This window comes from Tinamus guttatus, unplaced genomic scaffold (assembly GCF_059628265.1).
Source record: "Tinamus guttatus ecotype Peru unplaced genomic scaffold, ASM5962826v1 Tinamus_guttatus_pri_ptg000288l, whole genome shotgun sequence".
NCBI classification, from domain to species: domain Eukaryota; kingdom Metazoa; phylum Chordata; class Aves; order Tinamiformes; family Tinamidae; genus Tinamus; species Tinamus guttatus.
Genome location: NW_028288822.1, coordinates 167891 through 191105, shown reverse-complemented (window position 1 = coordinate 191105; position 23215 = coordinate 167891).

Below are 23215 nucleotides of genomic sequence, written 5' to 3'. Positions count from 1 at the left end.
AACAGAAAGAGGTCAATGGAGAGGGATTTCCGTCATATATTGTTAAGACAGTTGCTATACTGGGAGCACTCTGAGATTATCTCAGAAAAAAGGCAGCCTGATAAAGGATTGTTGCTTCCATTTTCTGTGTTCTGACTGGTTGGCCTTGCGGAACAGTTAGGTGACAAGACACCTGTCAGGCGTGACAAGGCAGCCAGCCCCAGCAGCTTCACAGCGGGGATCTCCAAGGTTGTTTGCATTATTTTTCTGAGGCAATGTTACGTGAACTACTTACTAAACCAAAATTCTGCATTTGTGGTCAGCGGATTAACAAAGATATTTTACTGGGTTATAAGAAGGTTGAGACATTTTGGGACATCTGCCCCGCTACAGGAGGAGATGAATTCAGTAAATGATGGTGAAAGGCCTCCATTGGCAATAAGCAATGTTTTTATGAATAAAGAATATTGAGAATCTGTACTAACTTGGAAATGTTGGTTCATAAACTCTTTATAAATTTGGGGTTGCTGGATTAGATTCTTATTTCTTTATGTATTTCACTATCTGAAAGATTTTTGCACCTTCTCCTTGTCTGAGGTAGGTATTTTTATGATGATTTCGTGATTCATTGGTTTCTTGCTGGGAATTAAATGACTCCTCCTAAATTCAAAGATCTGTTCTTAAAGCCTGAGAAATTCACTGATTTCACATTTCTCCACATTTTACATTTAAGTATCATATTTTCATATGTGCCTTTGTAATATACATCATTTTAGCTCTTAAATTTCAGTGCTAAGTTTCAAAGCTTAGCTGCTTTACCACAATCACCTGAAAAAAGTAAAAGAAAGTCAAAAACTTCAGAATAACCTAGCGTCAGAGAAAAAAATCTTCCTCTGACCTGGGGGTCTTGCTGGCCAGCATCTATTTCGAGAACAGAGGTAAGCATTGTTTGAAGCTTCCTCATGTACTGATCACAAATATGTGGACTTTTGGTTCTCCACATTCTTTTTCTGAAAATACCTTTTAAATATGTTTCACTTGTGCTTCAGCAATCACTCAGAGCTGGGAAATCTTGGTGAGGTCTCAACCTCATTCACCGTCAATGTGCGAACTGTTTAGCATGGCCTCGTTATAATGAGCAGTTAATTCCAACTTGATTCACTTCACTCTCTGCTAGCCTGCTTTTCCAGTCAACAGTGATTTTAGTAGCTGTGCAATCTTGAGGCATTTGTTCTTTTGTTCTTTTTTTTTTTTTTTCTCCATGTTACAGGCATTTTGGAGTTTATTAGATCTTTTTAAATGATATTTCCTTTCCACCTTCTACTTCTTCCTTTTCAGAAACTTTCTCATGCTCAGTTTTAGTTTCTCTGCAATTTTCTTTTCTTTTAATAAGACTAAGTAAAATGTTACTGATGATTGGTACAAGAGGTCAAAAGCCACTTTTGTGTGACTGTGGTGGACCTTAATCTTCCTCTAGATATTAGAGTCAGGAGTACATTAGAAAATAGAGCAGTGGAGATTTTGAGTGAAGGTAGCTCCTACTTTTGTGGCTGAGGCTGAATGGAAGAGTGGCAGAGATATTCCAGATGGACCAAAATAAAATTAAATAGCTCAACTCTGAAGAGTAGAGATACGGGAAAATAAATGGAAAGAAGAGAATGGTGAAGAGCAGGGAGAAAATTACCCATTTTGCATATAAATGATGTAATTACCCCCTCAGCTTCTCAGGCAGAAGTTGACATCCCTAATTAAAATAATTTTATGATCTTCCGGGGACAGATATACAAAGGCATAAAGAGAAGCAAAAAATAACAAATACAAACCTAACCAATATCAGCAGCCATTTTTACAAAATACTTTTGCATTAGGACAGATGATGTACATGCAGGCTCAGCTTTATAACAAATTATCAGGCTTGTATTTTATTTCAGATGATTCACAGAGCTTGATATAAAAGCCAGAAGCTGAATAAAACCTTTTCAGAGAAGAGAATGATGATGACACAATATGAGGACAGGGAATTGAAAGCTTACTGGACTGAATTTCATTGTTTTCTTCTGATTAATACTGGAAATTGAAAGCCACTGCATTTAACCTGTGCTGATGCTACAGTAGCTGTAATTAAGCATGCGAATATGGACTTACAACTTGTGCATGCTGATTGTTTCATATAAAGCCAGTACATGCATTGTGAAAACCACAACAGAGGAGTCCAGGTACTAAAGACCGACATTGTTATTCGTTTAATTGATCCTAGAGTATTCCAACAAGTATTCACTTCCCTCTTGTCCAGTAATAAAAGTAGTTAAGGAATGTTCTACAGACTGAGATAGTGAGAGGCTGTATAGTTTTTGATCATGCAGGAAGCCGTGTTGTTCTACAAAGCAAGACAAAACCTAGCAAGTGTAACAAATCTGGAAAATTCCATTATCATATGCCTCATCTTATCATTCATATCATCTGACTGGCTGATTTAAGGTTGCTAAGAGACTTGACAGAACATCTTGTTAATATTACACACTGCATGGTAGCGATTGATAAATCAATTGTTACCACTAATTTTACTCAAATAGAGTGATATTTCAGTAGTCAAAAGATTTCAGAAGAATATCCTTCTGCAATCGCTAATCGTCTTTTGCATTTTGTAAGCACTTTCTCAACATCCTGGTAAGATGTCAAGATAAAGTGAAGGAGAATAACCTTATCTTGAAACACAGAAATTCAGAAAATCAGTCTAGAATTCTTATAAGAACTGATGTTCCTGGTCTCCAATCACTCTTGTTATGGTAGTGACTAAGTTTTGACTAAATTAGGAAAATGAAATCTTTCTTGACATATTTTTGTGTCTAGTCCTGATTCATTTAATGAAAGCAAGCAAAACATTCTAAGCTTCAGAAACGCTTTGGATTTGGTTCTGCTGAAAGGATAGGCATCATTTCAAGTCCATTAGTTCTAAGCTAATTCGTTCTGCCCTAATTAATATGATTCATTCATAGACTATAGAGCCTGGAATAAGCATTTTGGTTTATGAGCTAATTAAATATTATCTACTACACCATGTGCTTAGTTCTTCAAGTTTATTTATACAGGTATGAAAAGGAAGCTTAAAGTTTTAGGGCAATTTTGATTCTCTCCTTGCAGGTTGAGATTTTGGAAGCTGATGTGTCAGTGGAAAAATGCTTAGAATTTTCAACATGTATTCATGTTAAAAACACATAGCAATTATTTTATCTGGCAAGTATGTCTTAAATGGAAAGACGAATGTTTCTTATCTCTAATGCTGTTTGTGTTTGTTTTGGAAAAGTAAAAGGAACCTGACAGACAACAGTACCAGTTGAAAATCTCTCTCAGGCTGTGTCTTTTTGTGAAGTTTTCCTCCATGGCAATTCTACCATGAAGTCTTCATGCCTGCCCTTCCCTCTGCACTCCCTTTTCAGTGCAGGTTTGTGATTGTGTGAGAAGCATCAATAGACACTTGTACTGGCACAGTGAAGGGGGCTGCTTTGGCTGGGGAATTGAGTGGCTGTAAGCAAGAGGACTGGCAATGCAGTAAGCTGACATTGCTGCTCAGAAAAGTGTTCCTAAGGCCATAACCACTGGAATAATCCTAGAATATATCATCCCCTTAATTGGCTTAAACCCTTTGTGAGTGATTACTATGGCTCTGTTAGAGATGGAAAAGCAAATGGGTGACTGTTCCTCAAATTGTTTCACCTGGCAACCTGGCAGGTTAGTGAAACTGCACTGATCTTCTTTCAAACTAGAAGATGGGCCTGTAGGCAGTTGTCCAGTGGGACTGTTGAGAAGCAGATGCACATTCAGTTCTCCCAGTTCTTCTCGGAGCTGACAGGTGGGGTAGGCAATAAGGCTTAGGAATCCTTTAAATTATTCTGGTGTGAGCGGTTGCTATTTGTGTAGAAGCCCCTTCTGAAATAGTGGCTATTGAAGGTGTGAGCACAGGTTATTTAATGGATAAACAGACAAGCCCATGAACGTACGTTGAATAAGTAACCTTTTTGCAAAAAAAAAAAAAAAAAAAAAAAAAACCCTTCTGTGCAGGACTTTCAAGAATCTCAGTAAAGAAGGTGTGCAGTCAGAATACAACTATATGCTTGCAGACAAATAATGGCCTTTAGCTTTTGTAATGTGACAAATGGCATAATTTTACTCTTCTTGCTAGAGAAACTGAAAATCAAAGATAGAAGAGCATAACATAAAGCTCTAATGCAATGATTGATAGCAGAAAGGGCCTTCTTTAGGTATCATGGATATTATGATCCAGAAAACACTTTTAGAGATAGGGGGATATTCTTGAAAAAAGGTTGAGTCAAGGAATAAAGTGTGGAACAATACATCCTTGATTTGGATTTTGGATTCTACTGAGACATTCAGTATAGCTTCCTGTCCTTTCAGTCAAGGAATCAAGATTTATTCGTGGAATATTTGACATGAAAACAAATATATGGCTTTTCAACTTCTTTGCAAAGATATATATACATCTTGCTGAAAGTGGTATGCAATCTATACTCTGTACACTTTTTATTTATTTCTAGATTTTAGAGTGTATATTAGTATATTATTTTAGAGAGTATATTAATCTCTCTTTATCCTTGTTTCTCAAGAGATGTACATAGATGTCTATATACCAGCATTCATCTTTCTGGTTAGTGCCACTGTGTGGATAATACATCACTAGAGCAGTGGTGCTAGTTATGATGTATGACACTAACATATCACAAAAGCATTGCCACTTCTGTGATGTATTATCCAAAACATGGAATTAAACAGAAAGATCAATATAATATGGACCCTTAATTTTTTAAGGTGGGTTAGAAAGCTTTAGATTAAAGGAGATAGGCTCCAGATGTTTTTCTTAGGAGGCTCAGTACACAGCAGAAAAAAAGTGAGATAAACTGTCACTTACTATATAAACTAAATAGTAAATATAAACTAGTATATATGTACTATCTGGTATATAAGCCACTTTGTACAAAAAAGAAGTTCCTTCTATGACTGGCAAAACCCTTCAAGTCTTGTTCCCTGTATGTTACATCCTTTGTATCCTCGTCTGCAATGTATCCCTTTACTGTTTCCACATTAGCCCGTTCCCTCAGCGGATTTTACAGTCTCAGGATTGCTACCTGACAGCTCATGGTGCACCCAATGCAGATAAAAATATCTGCCCTGTGAGGGTAATAGGCAACCTTGTCTCTGATGATTGGCTTTTGGTCAATGGTTGCATTTAGTTTAAGGCCTTTGCCTTACTTCTTAGCTGACTCTAAGTTCTGCTGCAGTATATCCATTTTCTTAAGAACAGTGTTACTTTCACTAACACTGTTTCTTTGATTTGCATCAAAATAAATTTGTCTTTAGGATTGTTCGCTTTAGCTTCCCAACACCTCCAAATCTTTAAGTGTTTAATAACATATTGCAGACAGACCTTGAATAATAAATGTGGAGTTTGTTTTATTTCAGTCCTGCAAGTCCTTTCAAAGTGCTTTGATCATATTTTCCTCCTTGTGCTCAAAGAGGTGAAGTGGAAAGAAGGTCTGTCAGATTTGGACATTCCTATATTTTAAGAAGAAACTCCAGACATTATTGTAAAATAAGATTAAAACTGAGACAATTGCCACTTTGGGGCCTATCTGTCTACTAAGTAAAAAAAAAAAACAATCTCACAACGAAACAGAAAAACTTTCTTGTGTTACAAAGTCCTTACTCCTAAACATCTCAATAGAAGGAAAACTGGTGTAAATATCTGTTCCCGTTCTATGTTCTGTAATGTTACAAATAATCTTTACATTATTCTATCTTTTTATACTTATTGTGTAGCCACCTCACTTCTGGTTAAATACTCTGTTTATTAATCTCTTTAGCCTGATATCTAACCAAAACTTTCCTTTTATAGCATTAGGATACTATTTTTTAAAACCCTTTTTTTTTTTTTTTTTAGGTTAATGCAGTCCTTTTTCTGTCTTGACATTATTTAATTGAATCCTTAAAGGTTATACACTTTTATATCTCCTTAACCTGTCTTTCCATGCAATGTATAAATTAAGTTCCATTGCTTGCTCTTCCTGGGTCATATCCTCTAGGCTTTGAACCTTGTCAGCTGTCCATTGTCCTGCAAAATGAGTATATGTATATGTGTTTTCCTGGTGTTCAGAATATGAAAGCATATTAAAGTTGAAGAAGACAGTCTGGCAGCCTATAGCCTCCTATAGCATACTTATGGACATTCTTTGCATTCATCTTGCAGGAAATGGGAAGTTTTTTTTTTTTTTTTTTAATCAGGTTTTCTATCATGGACAGAATGATAGAAGGTTTTTATGCCTTTGACTTGTTGACATGCTGTATTTCTCAGAGCAATAGCTGGAAATTGAAGATTTTGTTCATGTATAGAACCTGCTAGTATGGACCCTATTCCATTGATGTCAGAGCGCTCCATCTCAAATCCCTTGTGATATCTTGGTTTCTTTAGAATCAGTATTTGTGACATGGGATGTTATGTGGTTAATGTGTTTTGTCCTAAAACACAGTTTCAATTCTCACAGTTAGAGAAGAGGGAAGTCATTCAAATTGTGTAACAGCAAAACCACTGCATTTTATGGAGGTCATGGTAATTTATATCTCTTATGTCTAGACAGTGTGCTTACAAGCTCATTCAGCTCTACTACTTCATACTTTCTAAAAAAAAAAAAGAAAAAGAAAATTTTAGCTAAGTTCAGAGCAAGATTGCAACATCAGTCCCCCACCACGTGATTCACAGAAGAAATTACAGTAACAGTCTTCTCCCTGAGGTGAGAAACAAAAGCTGCCAAAAACCTTTCTGTCTTTTTTGTGTTTGAATCTGAACACAAGTCCATACATGTGTCAAAGAATTAAGATACTAGAGAGAGCTATGTCTGTGTAGATAAGCATCTGAAGACGCACACCTCTCCTCCGACTTATTCTTTTTTTATGTTGTCATGATAAGGGAATTAGCAAAATGGGCCAAATGATGGTTTTGGTTATATTAGTTCCCTGTGATGTCACAGGATTCCTGTGCAGACAGGTGTAGAATTTATCCAAGAAGTGTCTATGAAAAGGTGCTGGTTTGGATAGAGAACAGAATCCTATATTGCTGCCACATAAAAGAGTGACTTCATTTAGAGAAAAGAAATATATAAGGGTTCATTATGCTATTAAATACATACAAATGTAGGTGCAAATATAAATGACCAGTGATTGTGTACATCTGCACACTTATTTCTTTTTTTGTGTGTGTGTGTGTATATATATGCACATAAGTACATATATGGTGGTAATTTGTATGCTGATGTACTCAGCATCATCAGCTCTATAATAAGCTACTGTTTGGATGCTGTTTGAAAAAGACTTTGTGCAGACATAAAATGGAGTACAGTCCTTTCTTAAAAAAATGTACAAGTAATCTCTGCATTAATCTGTGATTTTATTTAGTCCGAAATATTGAAAAGAGTAACAGGAAAATCTTTTATGATAGAAAAAAGAAACATTAATTTTTCAGTGGTATTTAATGTAAAATTTCTCTGTAATACCATGGATTTGTCTCTGTACTTCATCTCAACTGTAATCAAGCTCTTTTTTTTACAATTGTAAAAAGCCCTTCTTATTCACCTGTAATTCAATGACCTACCATTCCTTCAGCAATAACATTCTTTCTAAGGATCTGTGTATATTTTACTTTGATCTGTACTAGTTGCTAGTATGATATTTTACAGTGAATAAGTTGCAGTAATGTCTGGAGCATTCTAAATAATAGTCCTTTGGGATAAATATATGTATTTATGTATTGTGGCAGAGAAATATTGAAAATATTGAAAGTTGGATGTAACAATTATTGGAAGCTACTACAAAAGAAGCAAAAAGAGATGAATACAGTTCAACTGACAATCATAAGTAGAAAATACAGTTTAACTTTTTTTTTTTTTTTTAAAGAACTATGTTGAACATAAAAAGGTAGATGAGAGCCATTTGCTTTTAACGATTTATAATGCTTTTAAGAGCTTCCTTACAATGGAAAAGAGGAAACACATCGGTCCCTAATTCAGAGAGAGTCATTACCATTTAGGCGTAGAAAACGTATTCTCTAAGGTGTTTATCTGTAAACTCTTTATCAAAGGAAATTATGGAAGTTATACAGTTAAATTCTGTGCTTTCAACAAAAATGTCAGCACAGGTCTAGGTCTAAATCAGTATGTTGATGTGCAGAGACACATGTTTAGAATGACTCATGGGTTTCTTTTGAGATTTTTTTTTTTCATTAGCATCTAGTGCTATCAAATTAAGCCTAACATAAAGTGAATTAACATAGCACATGCATTGTTAACTTTCAGAAAAACAACATGCACAAATATATAAAGAGAAGTCTAAAACTGAAATGAATAGCTCTCTCTTCCATCTAACTGAGAACAAAGCTTAATATATAATAATCTTTCTTAAGAGAAGCATATGCACTTGGGACTGATATTAGGCTTTCTAAATACTGTTATTTTCCTTAAACATTATCCTTGCATCCAAATGATGTCATTATCTACAAGTAATGGGAGAAAAGGATCATTGGGGCACATTCAATTGCAATACTGCTGTTAGAGGTTGTGTATGAATACTATCCAGAGTCTCTTATGGAATTGCAGAAAATGGTCCAACTTTAGTGAGGTTTTCTAACTAACAATTAAATGGACAACTAGAATAAGCTGCAAAGGTAGCCTACATGATTGTAAATTCTAGTCTTAAACAGCACAGTACTTAACAATTTTATAAATAATTTATAATCTTATAAAAATGGAAATTCTCAAAAATTTGCAGAAACTCCCTAGCTGTAGCTCTGTAAATATGATCATTGGTATTACTATAGCACTGGAAGGAAGGATAGGTTCAAGGAAGGATATTTTTAATGTAGAAATTTTTACTAATTGATGCAACTTTTTATTAATTAGATCATTTTGACTGTTAGACTATAAAAACCATTATTGGACTAATAACAAATTCTTATCTCCCTGTATATGCAATATTCCCATGACAAAGTTCTGAGTGTAAGAATTCTTTAAAATTCCTTCCACTTGGCTACCTGGAACAGGGAGGTAAGCAAAGTAAAGCATTATCAAGGTGTAAATGAAGAAGTCTAAAGTGGTTTCAGTATGAGATTTACCAATAGACAGATGCTTTGTCAAGAGTCAATGACTTACTCAACAGAATGAGTATCTTTGGATACTCAAGGGGACATGATTGCAGCAGCAAGTGCCTCCACTGCACCATGTTAGTGTCTTGCGCCCTTCCAGTTGAAATAGGGTTGTTGGGCACCTACAGAAGAAGGAAACAAATGTTCCTGAATAGAAAGGCAAGGACTTAGGAATTAGGACATTCAAGCATCAAGAGCAATGAGCTATGAATGGCTTCAAACCCATTTAGACAGAAGAGAGCTGGAACCCCTTTTTCTTTCACTTTCTGTAGAAATGGTTGCTGCTGATTTAGAACAGTTTTTGTGTTGTCCTTTATAATTATTTCTACTTTTTTAAGGATGAGAAAATGGTGGTTAGTCCTTTTAAGGTTCTGGTTTCAATTAGTTGCTGTCCTTCAGTTGGTGAGCAGACTGGCTGAAATATGCACAGGTATTTTTCCATCCCTCACAGATCCTTTTCACTAACATTCTACAATATGAACAATGTGAATATTACTGTTTTAAGTGTTGCTATTCCACTAGGCCTTCATGGGTGGCAAGAATAATGGTTTTAAATTTGAAAAGTAATGCTGGTGTAACTGATGGAAGCCCTCTCACCCAAATACACTGAAAAAAAATAACATTATAATTTGTAGTACTCAAGATGAGTCTGCATTAACAGTTTAGCTCAAAACCAGCATGAATTTGAAAGCTGATCTCCCCTAACTGCCTTGTGTTTTACCTTGAAGAAAGTAAACTCAAAGATGTGCTTCAAGTTTGCATTTGTGTGCCCCAATAATTAATGAACCCAAGCCCATAGAACCAGACTGCAGCTTGATCAAGGCAAAACCTCTGAAACACGTGTGTCATGTAGACATTGGATCCTCAGCATCAACTGTTTCGCCCTGCACTTCTGCTCCTCTTGCTACAAACTACTTTTTAAATATAGACACAGCCCCACATACAAATCCAAATTTGATTAGTAGATAACATTTTATTAAAGGCAAAAATAAAATCACCACAAACTAGATGGTAGAGATACATAGATAGTTAATTGCTGAAGTATAACTATTGTGCAGCATTTTCCCTCATTGAGGCAAATGGTAGGACAGCTGCTTGCTTCTGTGCTTATGTAGTAAGGCTAAATCATAGCAGGACTTGAGTCCTGCTGGATAACAAAGTCCAGTGCATTTTGTGTTTTGAGCTACTTCTTCTCTTACTTACTTGCCTATTCATCTACCCACTCTCTTCCTTGCTTCACTGGCCTTTCTAGCCAAATATTTGCCGTTTCTCTTATTTCAGCTCTTAAGTCGAAGTGCATACGCTACTTAGGAATGGTTAAGCCTTCTTTTATAAGATGGATTCTGGATTTCTCATATTTCATAAATGGTTCTTAAAGAAGTTCTTTCACTTCACAGTGTTCACACTCCTGAACAAAAAAAAAATGTACTTGAAAAAATACCCCCCAAAACTTGTACCTTAGTGCTGGGAAGCAGTTGTCTTGTGTCTGTGTTCCTGGGATAAGTAGACTCTAAACAATAACTGATGGGTCCAGGCACGTGTGCAGTATTGCAACTTGGAAATTTCTGTCTCCTTGTAAATGGAATGGCTTTTAAACAATAAAATAACCTATGCACTTTAACTTATTAGGGGCTCCCATTGGATCTTTTCACTTGACTTTCTCATCTCTAGTTCCTTTTGCCTTCTCTTGCAACCCCCTCCCCTCTGAAACCCAGGGCTGGCTCATGTGTTTTCTGCTTGGGGACTCAACCAGTATGTTTTACATAACATGTAAATAACATGTTATGTATTACATGTTATGTAATATTTACATGTTAACATTAAACAGCATCCACAAACATTAGAGCGAGCCCTAGATTATTATGTAAAAGGTGAGTGGCATTTTCACAGGTGCCACCATCAAAATCTTGGTTCTGGTAACATGTGTTAGCTTGATCTGCACAAATTTAAAATCTCTAGACTCTTCAGGCCCCTTTTCTTTACTTTTGGGTATCAGCAGCAAGTAGTCGCCTGCTTCGGTGTGGATAATTGCCCCCAAGAGATTATTTGGGTAATGTATTAGGTAATTTAGTTATTGCCTTTTGAATGGCAACTTACCTTAGTCTGGCTGTTTCTGGTGTCCCATCTGGCTGGCTATTGTGAACACCACTATTTGGTATCTAATTCTTTGCATTTAATATAGATAGTTTAAGGACCTTATTCTGAATTGTCATTTTTTAGTACTGAAGCGCTGATCTCATTGCTTTTTGAGGTTAGGTATATATTATCATATTGAGATGCTGATGTAAAGCAATGTAATTCAAGTCAAGGAAAATAGCATAACATGATGCCATGCACCTTGAAGAAACCTATTACATGACTTTGGGTGGAGTCCTAGAATTTGACAACTACATGGATTTGTTCCAAACAATTAAATGAATCTTTCTTTGGAGCATATGGTGTAGGGAACATGTCATGTTTGAGAAATATGGTTGGCTTCTAATCTTGATTTTTAATTTTGCAACAGAACAATAATTTGGCACAGCATATAAGCGTTTTTTTCCTGTTAAGTACAAATGTTTTTTCTTGAAAGATGGAAAAAAAAATCCCTTTTCAGAAAGATCTAGTTTTAATTTGCATATCTAATGGATATTACGTTTTTGTCTCAGTTTTTCTGAACTGCAATTTGAAATTAATGTGGTTGTCTTTATTTCAGAGTACTAAAATGTGTAATGGAAATTAAATCTAAAGACCCAGCTATTCCAAGTTGGTCAATTGAATAGGATCTGACTGGTATAATTGTTACTAAAAAGATGATGATGGATAGAAAAGGAGACATTGTTTATACACAGAAAATTTGCTTTTGTGCATCCTCTCCCCCTGAGTTCATACCGGTGTTTGCTACTCACACCAGGGCCTGGGCTGGGAGACGGGGTGATACAGCACTTGTCTAGTTGCACAAAGAGTAGCTAATTTTGTTCATGCTTCTGGAAACGTCTCAGGTAAAATATCCTTATCACCAATAGTCTACCCCTGGTTTCAGAGGACCTCAGTTAACTCTCCTAATCTGTCGCGATTTTGAGCAGAAGTGGTGTCATTATGCGTGATTACAAGCCAGTCAGAGAAGGACCTTTACATAGTGTTTGATGCTCTTCCCGAGTTCCATGAGGAAAGACTCCCTGATGGAGCTCCAGGGATGTGCGGAGCAGAGGCGAGCGAGGTGTATCGGCCCCTCCGGCACCGTCCGTCGCAGAGAGAACCCACACGCAGCTCCCACCCGGCTGGGCGCCGCGCCACCGCCTCGCCGAGCCAGGACGCTGCTCTAAGGAAATAAGGGGATTATACTTTTAAGGGGAAATTTAAGAGGATTGCAGATTTAAGAGATGGCCAAAGGGGCACTTTTATAGCTTTTTAATTAAAAGATATTTTGGCTCAAAGGCCAGAAGGATTAAAGTTCTGGTAAAACCAAGTTAAATGTCAAGCACAGGGTTAAACCACAAATTACACATATTTCTAATGGATCTTTAGCCTTCTAACTTGTTTTTTTTTCTTACTAGACCAAACAATCCTTAAAGCTGATTAAGGACATTTTCTATCAATCTTCCTCCTTCAGAACTTCTCCTCTCTTACCCATATTTATATCATGTACGACGCAATAATTTGGATGGCTAGTGTTATAAGAAGGGAGACATTTAGCAGGCTGCTTTATCATTCTTATATTTTTGAAGAAAAAAACTAAGCATAGCTACATTTGAATATTTAAATGGCCGGTCTATTTTTTTTTCTGTTTATTTTATATGATCTGCAGTATATAAAAGTCAAAGAGAGAGGTAAAGTATCAGATTATATAACAGAAAATCTCATAGGTCTATTGCAATTCCTATTTTTTTTCTGTAAATGTTTTGCCCTTTTATTGTTGAGTCATGTAACATTATTTTGAAGTGAAAGTGAAGGTGTTAAGTCAAAAGAAGTAATTTTAAGTTTTTAATTATTCTACAAGTTGTGCCCTACAGCACATTTCCTTAAAATTGTACCTTTTGTTCAGCACTAAGCTGCATGAATTACTTATAAGTGAGGCAGATCGATATCTCTGAATGTCTTACAAATAATAATTTAATTCAGTTGGGATTTTATTCTTCTGTTGTTGCTGTTCATTCACTGGCATTTTATTCTCACAGTGTTAATAGCAAAAAAATCCGCTTGTAGAAAGAACAGTCTCTTATCAAACAAATCTGTGAGTTTAAGGACAAAACTACTAGAGGCATGCTGCTATTACCACACAGTTGTTTCCTAATATACTGACCAGAACTATCTTGTGTTATGCTGTGGTTTCTGATGTCTAGTGTCATTGGAGTTGTGACACATCTTACTGGTTATACTGCTCTTAAGGCATTAAGACCAGTTGGACCACTACGAATGGCTTTCCTTTAGGCATTTTAATTATAAAAAGAATTGGCGAGGAAACTGCTGGTGATACGCTGACAGCCATGTTGTGTACTTGCACACGCATGCATGTATGTGCGCTTTGGATGCAGAATTTCTATCCTTATGATTCCACCGAAAACATAAAGCTGCTTTCAATACCCAATACCTCCTCGTTTACCACCACAGTACTAATTTTCTCTTTGGAATGAAGGCACTAAAAACCGAATGAAAAATCTTTTAAAATACTACTTAAAAGATGCCAGCATCTTGAAGCCTTCAAAATATGAAGAAGGATAAGTGAATAGTACTGAAAATGAATGTTTCATGTTTATCATATCATTCTGGTAGGAAAAATGACCGATGTATCACAGATGTTTGTGTCTGCTTGTGGGGTCAGTAAACTGCATTATATTGTATTGTAAACTGTATTATATTCTGTTAAGATAAATTTAAGCCAAGTTCAGTCAGAAGAATCTATAAAACAATCTGTTTTGTATGTCTTTTGAAAGTATCAACACAAGTTTAAAGGGTAAAGCACCGAGAGGCAGGAGGCGTAAAACACTGGCTAGGCTTAATTTTTTTTTCTGAAGTCCGGAGGAAATAAAAATAAAAAGATAAACAAGATTTTATAGGACAAAGTATAGTGTTGCCTGCTTCCTTAAATTAACGTACCAAGGGATTTTACTTAGAACATTGCTCTACCTTTGGCACTAAGTGTCTGCTTGTGTCTACGGTGATCCAGTGCTTCAAGTCACTGGGCCCATCTCTAAGGCCTGTAATCCCCGCTGTTTGCCGACTGACCCATTGTCACTCAGAGCTTGTCGTGGCTCTGCCCTCTCATTTATGACATTGTTTCTATATCCTAAGTAACAGGAGGATTTGCCCTGCTTTAAAAAGCAGTAGCTTTTGACCCGATGTCTCCGCATGCTTATGTCTGTAAAGTTCTGTTACCAATTGTAAAAAAATGCTGTCAGATCTCTTTATTTGTGAAGTCCTTTGATCTTATTGAATCTTATTCAGAAAAACATCTAAATCTGTGTTCATTCACTATTTGCGCTCTGTGATGTTTTGAATGGATGGTCCATCAGGGTTACTGTGCTTTGCTTTCTATTTTAACACAGATTTAGTTCAGACTTCTTGCTGCTGCTAGCATCCAAAGATTCTGACATTTCAAATGCAAGCGTTCTTGTTTCTATTATCAGCACTCGTATGAATAAGGTAAAGATATAACTGAACTGAAATGTTTTTTGGGAGTGCTGAGGTTATTAAACACAAAAAAATACCCATAGAATTACTGCCTCAGCGTAGGGGGCCTGTGGCCTGCATCTTAGAAATTGCTATGGGGTGTGTCTTCCTGGGTTGCCTGGAGCTTGGTCACGAAGTAGGCCCAGGTGACCTGGTACAACTCACTGTTCCCTTTAGCTGGCTAAAGACTTAAAGGACCACATTTTCTGAACATAGACTTTGTATGTTTGTAATCTCTTGCCTGAGTTTTGATTTGACGCTTTTTTGTTTTCCAAAAATATCTTATTGTGAGTCACTGGTCCAGTCAGTTATTTCCCAAAGCACTTTTCTTCCTAAGAGAAATGATGAAATAGCTTTCCTTGTATGCCAACTAGTTTGTCCCTCTCTTCAATCCAACTCTGATTTTGGAGGCCTGAATCTTGTCCCAGATTATGTTTGCAGTTGCAGAGGTGCTCCACTAATTTAATTAACTTTAGTTTTACCTTGGTACTGCTCTGTGGTGTGATATTACACTTTGCATATTTTCACTTGATCAGACTGTTAAGAATGCAGTTTAGGATGCTGCTTATTTCTACCAGGATGTCTTTCTTCCCCCATTAGCTTCTGCTGGGCTTTTCAAATAATCATGACTGTTGCAGGATAATTTCATGTTGATTTCTGATTATAGTTTTCTCTTTATTATTTTTTACTTTTACTTTACTCTTTTCTTGTATGTTGTGTCAGTACTTACAACTTGCTATATTTAAATGAAAGGATTAAGCATTCCTACTTTATTTAATAATTTTATCCTTTATTAGTATCTGTTACTTCTGTACTGATGTGTAACAACCTGACTTTAGTTATGGTGCAATGATTTGATACTGATAACATCAGTCTATAAAACAGTCAGGTAGAACAACCTAAACCGCATAAAAATGTGATTAACATTTTTTACAGCGCACTCTTCTGAAATAAACAGACCGTACTAGATTTTAACATCTGGTCTCTAGCAATTCTTGCAGGGGTGATAACATTGGATTTTTTTTCTTTGCAAATGCTGGCAATTTTTTTCATCAATTTTGTCATCAAGGAACAGCTGTTGCTTCAGAACACCGTGTATTCATGTTTGGAATGTAGCTGATACTCACTTCTGTTTACTTCTACATGACATCGTTTTGCATTGGGTGCAATTCAAAAAGACAAATGTCTTCCTGTGCTTTAAAAAGATGTCGTGTCACCATTTAGAAAACAACCTTTTATTCATACTTTAATAATACCTGCGAAAATATGCTTTATTACTATGTCTCTAACAAGAGTCTGAAGCAATTTCTTTGCAAAAGACAGAACAATATAACAGGTTGTTTTTGTATGAACTTATGGTCTCAGTTGTTACTATGCTATCTTATAAACAAAGCCTTCCACTTCTGGCAGCAGCGGCATTCTCTTAGACTGGTCAAGAGAGCACAGCCCGTAACAGTTCATAGGATATTCCAAAAAAAACACTTCAAATGCCTTGTTTCTTTAGAATACCAACTATATTTATTTTCCATTAGCTGTGAGAATCTTTGTGTATCAAAAAATAACCCTGATGTGTAAAACAACAACAAATTTTGGTTTTAAAAAAAAATAAACAGCTGTCAACATTCAATGTTGCATCTTGAGCAAGGGTTCAATTACTGATTGAAAGGTAATTATAGGTTTTAGAGGGTGAGCAGTTTTCATGTTTGTAAAAATAACTAGTTTTTTTAACTAGTGCAGTGGAAAATCTACAGTAACATTTCCACATCCTTCATGCCTGCAACCTGCCTGCCGTGATTTACATATCCTACAATGATCTTTTTTGAGAAGCTGAGTTTCAGTACGTTGTGGCTCTGTAACACATGCAAATAAGAATAATTCTTTGATTCTTCTACATTATAGGAGAAAAGTCTGGTTTCAGCTTGCACAAACTTCACAGTCCTGAACTGGACAGCGAATTAGTAGTAAGTAAACAGTTACGTACAGTCCAATTCATTTTTCCCAGATGCACAAGCAGGTTAGGTGGCAAATTATGCATGTAAAAGCTATTTTCTTTTCAGCCTGTCCCTGCCCCTTCTCTTCCTTCTGTATCCCACAAATTATCTTAAAAATAATAAATAAATAAAAATTCATTTTTGTTGGAGCATGTTATGTGCATGGTAGGGAATTTGAAGTGAGAATTTGTAAGAAGATACTATTCTTTTACAATTTCTCCTCTGATTTATTCAGTTTATCAGAGGATATAGTTTTAAAAATATTGTAATTTAAAAGTAAGGCTAATCTAAGAATGGATTCTGCATTTGAATAAGTGGATAAAGAGAGTAGTAACTGGTATCTTATGGAATTTAAATTAGAGTAGAATATTTGTTTTCTGAAAATTGACAACAATTACATACATTTGAGAAAGAAGAAGAACTTTAAAATATTTCGACATGAGAACCTTCTTGGACCAACCTCCTCTTCCCAATCCAGCAACAATATACTTAACATTAAAACAAACAAAAAAATCAAGTATTATTTTTCAACCAACCTCCTCTTCATTATAATGATAATCAGACTGTTTTAATAATCAGTATGTTGTTAGATCTTGGATGTTCTTCAGGCCTCTGTAGAATAATGTCTATTTAATGGCCACCAAAACTGTTAGGATTTATGCATCAGACAGTGGAATGATTGTCTGAGCCGTGGATTGTGGCAGTTTCTCTTTTGCAGATGCAATCTGGATGCCTTGGTATCTGTTAAAAAAAATAACTGGAATTTTTAATCTCGTTTTTAACGTGAGGATACTTGGCCAAAATGGACTAAATCCTGTTTCCGTTACTGATTTCCTCAGTATTCTCAGTAATTATTTCTGCAAATATAACTTTCTATATTTAAATTCTCTCCACATCTCATTAGCAGAAGAGGAGGAGTTTGGGAATTTTTCAAGGAAATCTTCCAAATGTTCTCGGTGCAGTGGGCTTGCACAATGTCATGGGAAGTTTTTCACTCTTGTTAAAGAGTAGTTTGAAGTTAATGAACCTGTAAAATTCCAATTTAGCTATCCTACCAGCCTAAAGTCTCACTATCTTCATGTACAATTTATTGCCACTTTCAGAAAATCTTAAAGTACTATGATAAGTCTTAATTAAAATGCTGAGCATGCCATATATTATTCCTATTTTTGAAGAAGAGAAAACTAATCATGGATAAAATTTGCACAATGACTTAAAAGTAAAAATGCCTCCTTGCAAAATGATAACTACCTTAGTTGGTATTCTTCTACTGGAAGAGATGTTAATAGTGTATCTGTAAATGTTATTGGAAAGAGGCAAAGGAATCCTGACAGCAAAGAAAATATTGGAAAATTGTATTTGAGTGGGTGTATGGTATTTATCTGTTTATGCTCTGCTTTCCTATATGAGTATTCATTTACTCTATTTTTCTGGCAATTCAAATTAATTATGTTTCATAGATTCCCAAGATGCACTACACTCCATTTATTTGTTATACTGCTGACCATGATTAATGACCAACCACAGTCTGAATTTCTCTTTTTTAATGATCATGATAAATTGTAGCCCATCATGGCAATTTAATATGCTTATCATGCAAGATCTGAGTGAAAAAAACTTAAATTATATCATAATTAGGAAGCACAGCTTAACTCTGAACCACAAGAATAGGTTGCCATTATAAAACTTGTGGTTTCATGCTTTCATTAATAAGTGTTGCAGTACATCAGCCTAGAGAATCTTTTCTGTTCTTACGGGAATATAGGTCATGAACTTTTCCAAATTACATTTCAAATTCCAGGAGGGTTTTCTTGCAATTCAAACTCTTTCATCTCCATTTTGTGAGTGATGGAGCTCAGGAGAGTGGCTTTCCTCTACTCATGATCAAGGTGAGACACAGAGGTGTTTTCTCTTAAGGTAACAAGTAGAAACCTAAGATTGAGGTTACCTAGCAGATTTTCATATGGGTGACTAAGCTACTAGGTTATCCCATTAAGTTATCTAAACTTAGACTCTCTGAATGCCACATCCAAGATGACACTTTGTTACTCATGCATAGCTTCTTTGTACCATCATGCCTTCCCTCGTGCTACTCTTATTTTGTCGCATACTAGGTGACAGTGGCAGCTGGAAAAACAGAACTCCCTATCGCGGGCCAGAATCGCCAGTGGCTACAACTGTGGTAGATTTAATGTTTAGCAGTGCCTTTGCTTGCACACTAACGAGCTCAATAATCAAGATTTTATTATTATTATACTTTATTATTATTATTACTGCTGTAAAAAATATCACTTCTCTCAATGCTCTTGTCAGATCACCTCTGCGTTAGCATCACTTGGCAAAATGTTATTTTGGAATGGACAGTGTATATGCAATTCATATAAAATAATATCATGCACTATAATGTCACAAGAGAAATATGGTTATCAGGGTTGTCTCGGGTTATCTTACAGTGGCCATGATTTAGTAATGAAAAAACATGATTTGGCAAAGAATATTTTAAATACAGAAATTGGCTTTGCCAATGGAGACAGCAAAATAACATTTGACAGTTAGATGTAAAGAGCCCAATATTAATTTCATGTATTTCTCTTTTTTATAGGCATTAATTTATAAGGTCATTTAAAAAATATTCAATTTCAATGCCATCAATGTTGCCTTAATGTTTTAATCATAATGTTGAATTCGCACTGCTCTTAGAACTTTAATTACAAAGCTAAATTGTACTAATATCCATTAGGTACTTCCTAATTGAAGCTACATCATATGTCTGATGTGGCAGTGCTAATTGGTATAATTAAATTCTAATATGCATTGGTAGACATTTAAAAAAGGAGTTACGAACAGAGGAAAAAAGAAGTCTGTTTCTGAAACTTCTTATATCTAAAGTATTCTTAAAGTAGAGTGCTGACTGTACTTTCTGCCCATTTTATTTTAATCACTGGTCAAAAAATGAACAAATGTTTCATTGACTGAAATTTGTTTTTCCTAAAGCCTTAAGTGAGCATATTTACTAATAATGTATGCAAATCCCTTGTTAGTTACTGTGTTTTCCTTATTTTTTAAAGTGTGCCTAAAATGTTTGGGATGAATTTTAGACTGAAAAAGATATATTTTCCCAGGTTGAACTATAGACTACCTGACAATTCATTATACCAAGGATAGTATTTGTGTCTTTTTTTTCTAGGATGACTGAACCAGATTTTTTTTCAAAGTAATTCCTCTTATTTTCTGAAGTAGGTCATCGTAGGTTATTATAGTTTATAAATTAGAATGACTACCCTTCCTTTGAGTCACATGTCTTCCCATGTCTGAAATTTATAGATTTTGTGTATATTTTAAAGGGTGGAAGATCAGGCTTCATTTTCCTGAGTTTACAGGCAGGAAATATCACTGTTCAGAGTTCTCTGAAACTTCTCTGGTTCCTTCTAAGATAAATTTGGGAGTTCACCTGATGCCTTGACCACCAAAATCAGCACAAAACAGCCTTCTCTTCGTTCTACTGCTGGAAAATTCAGATTTTGTTAGCAATGCCTTTCTGTAGTCACTCGTATGATCCACCTCCAGCAAGGAGGTAGAGATCTACCTCTTAGTGGGGTAATCAAATGTTGTCAATTGGGCATTTACTTTTTACTTTTCTTTTTGAGAACTGTTTCCTCTTTTTCCTTGTAAAGGAAACATGGTGTTAGTACATCTTTATCACTTAGAAACAATTTTAGAATGTGATTTTTTTTAAGTATTAATTTTCAGTATTTCTTGTAACAGAGTAGGTCAGTGCTTAGGACCGTACAGGTGTGGGTACTTTAAAGTGATATTTTATTTCATACCTATAATTTTACAGAGGAAACTTAATTTTCTGATTTTTTTTTTTTTTTAGCAACTCTCTTGTAGGTCCAGAAATGTTATTCATTTAGATAAAATTTAATTACTATCAAAGTTTAATAGCCACTTTACAGCTTGGAAGTTTCTGTATTGTTTAGCAGTGCCTTAGCTTCTATACACGATATCTGGAAGGATAAGGTATTTCAGCTTTGAACTAGAAACAAGAATGGATTAGCTTTCAGGATTTTAAATGAAGCAACATTCAGCAGGAGAACCCAATCAATGAGTTGTTTAATCAAGTGAAACAGAAGTGATGAATACCAAGGAATGTATCACTAACTTATATCATTATTAGTACTTTTTTTTTTTTTAACTGCTATGTAAGAATGGTGGAGTTTTTTGTATTTTCCTTGAATATGATGTCTTTTAAGTTTGTGGGACAGTGTGATCATAAGGAATAGTATACTAACGATAAGTAATGAAAGAAGAATCTCGGACGTTAATATTTGAAATTTTCCCTTTTTTTCTCTTCTGCTGTTTTAATGATGTTTCCATTTCTGTGTTTAACATTGCCTATCATTAAAAAAAATCCTTTTATTTCACTTCTCTTTCATGCTTTCATTTTCTCCTTTTAATTTTCAATTCTTACAAAAAAAAAAAATCCTGATTTTGGCATCGACTGGGAAAACCCATGCCTGCCTTGAATATGAAATCAACAATGTGGAAGATAATGCAAAGTGACATGGCATATTTACTATCTTAAATGACAGACATTGGAAGATCACAGAACCTGTGAAAAATTATGGAATCTACCATATTATTTTGCAGATGATTTTTCAACAACTAAAAAACATCATGTGCACTGTAACCACATCTGGCACACTTTTATTTTTTTAGCCTCTATCTGCATCAGGACTGGTTTCTCAAAATTTTTCTATCTGTAAAGAACAGTAGTAATTAGTGGAATAATAGCAGAACGATCTATTTGGTTTTTTACTCACAGTTTAGTGTAGGGGTGTATCAGTATTTCTGTGCCTGGGCACTAGGGAAAAGGCTAAAAGAAAGAAAGATAGATTCTCTCCTGAGAACAAGTAAACTCTGATGAAAAATATTATAGAGCTCCCTAAGGTCAGCCAGAAAAGTTGGCAGAGAGAAGTAGCAAGTAGAAATCTTGCAGCACGACTGCATACAAGCAGGGTATCCATTTCCAGCAGGCCCAGTGCCTAACCAAACAAAAGATGGATAGAAAGGACAGACTTGCAGAGAGGTAAGAAAAGACCTACTTTACAAGAAGATAGTAAGAGAGGGTTTTGTTTTCAGTTCTCTTTAGTATCCTCTCTTGTTTAACAGATTTGACTTTTTTGTGTTTACAAAGACTGTGTTGATGAGTTTTCTCCTGCAACAACCAATTTTACAGTTTGGAAACCTTTCATCATGCCTCCTTCCCGATGAAGAAATTCTTCCTGAGAATTGTCTCCCTAGTCTTGTTAGGTGCTCTTCCCCCTTTTTAGTCCAACTGGCGGGATCCAAACTTTCTTGCACTTCCTTGGAACTTCTAAACATGAGATGAGATACTAAAGGAAAATGAAACACAGCTTTTTAGTTTTCAAGTGTGTGAATGGATCGCATCACATCACATCCCTTTCACATATTCATGAATGAACCATGTTTGGTTAATTTCAGAGAAGTAAAAATAAGTGCTTTTATTCATCTCTTCATTATTTCACATTATAATCTCATTATGTGGAAGCTAATTGCTTTTACGTCTTTTTATTAAAAAAAAAGTTATTTTATTACAGAAGGAGCTCTAAGGTCTCTGCAAGCAACTGTGCTGCTGTTAGATTTAATGGGCTCCAGCTGGGCATGGATATTGTCGGGAAAAAAGAACAAAAAGCCAGAAGAATAAACAGGAAAACAGGATACTTTTATGGGATGTTGATTGGGAGGATGTATTGCTGCTATGATATATATGTTTCTAAATAGTATTAATAGCATCATAACTACGTACGTGTGCAGTGTTTTTGTTGAACTGAGACATTAGAGTGATACGATCAAAAATCTGTGGTGGCCTGGCTGTTAGAAACTGAATAACCTTGCATGCATTCTTCATCGTAAAGGGAATCAGAATCGTGTTTCCCTACCCCTAGCCTGCTTGCAAGTTATGCCCTATGCATGGAGCTGTGCGCACCCTCGTCTGACACCTCTGAGGCCGCTTCGTCTTATTCATTTCAACATATGGACATAGATGCATTGTTGGCTGCACCGTATCAGAACCATTGACTACCTAGAGAGTAAATACTAACTTCTGGTGCCTGTTGGTATTTATGGTATTTTAGGTACTGCTAAAATTCTTTGATTACTGCTGTTACCATTTCTACCCTTCCTGATCTTTTCTCTATTATTTACCAGTCTCTTGCAGCATATTCTCCAGAAGTGCTTTGGTGAAGTAGAATTTTTAGAGAACTATGCCAATAACTATTCCAACAGAAAATGACCAGAATGAGTGGCTTTTGGCACTGTTATCTGCAGATGACATCTACCATCAGAGATGTTTTTGAGGATTTCATAGTGT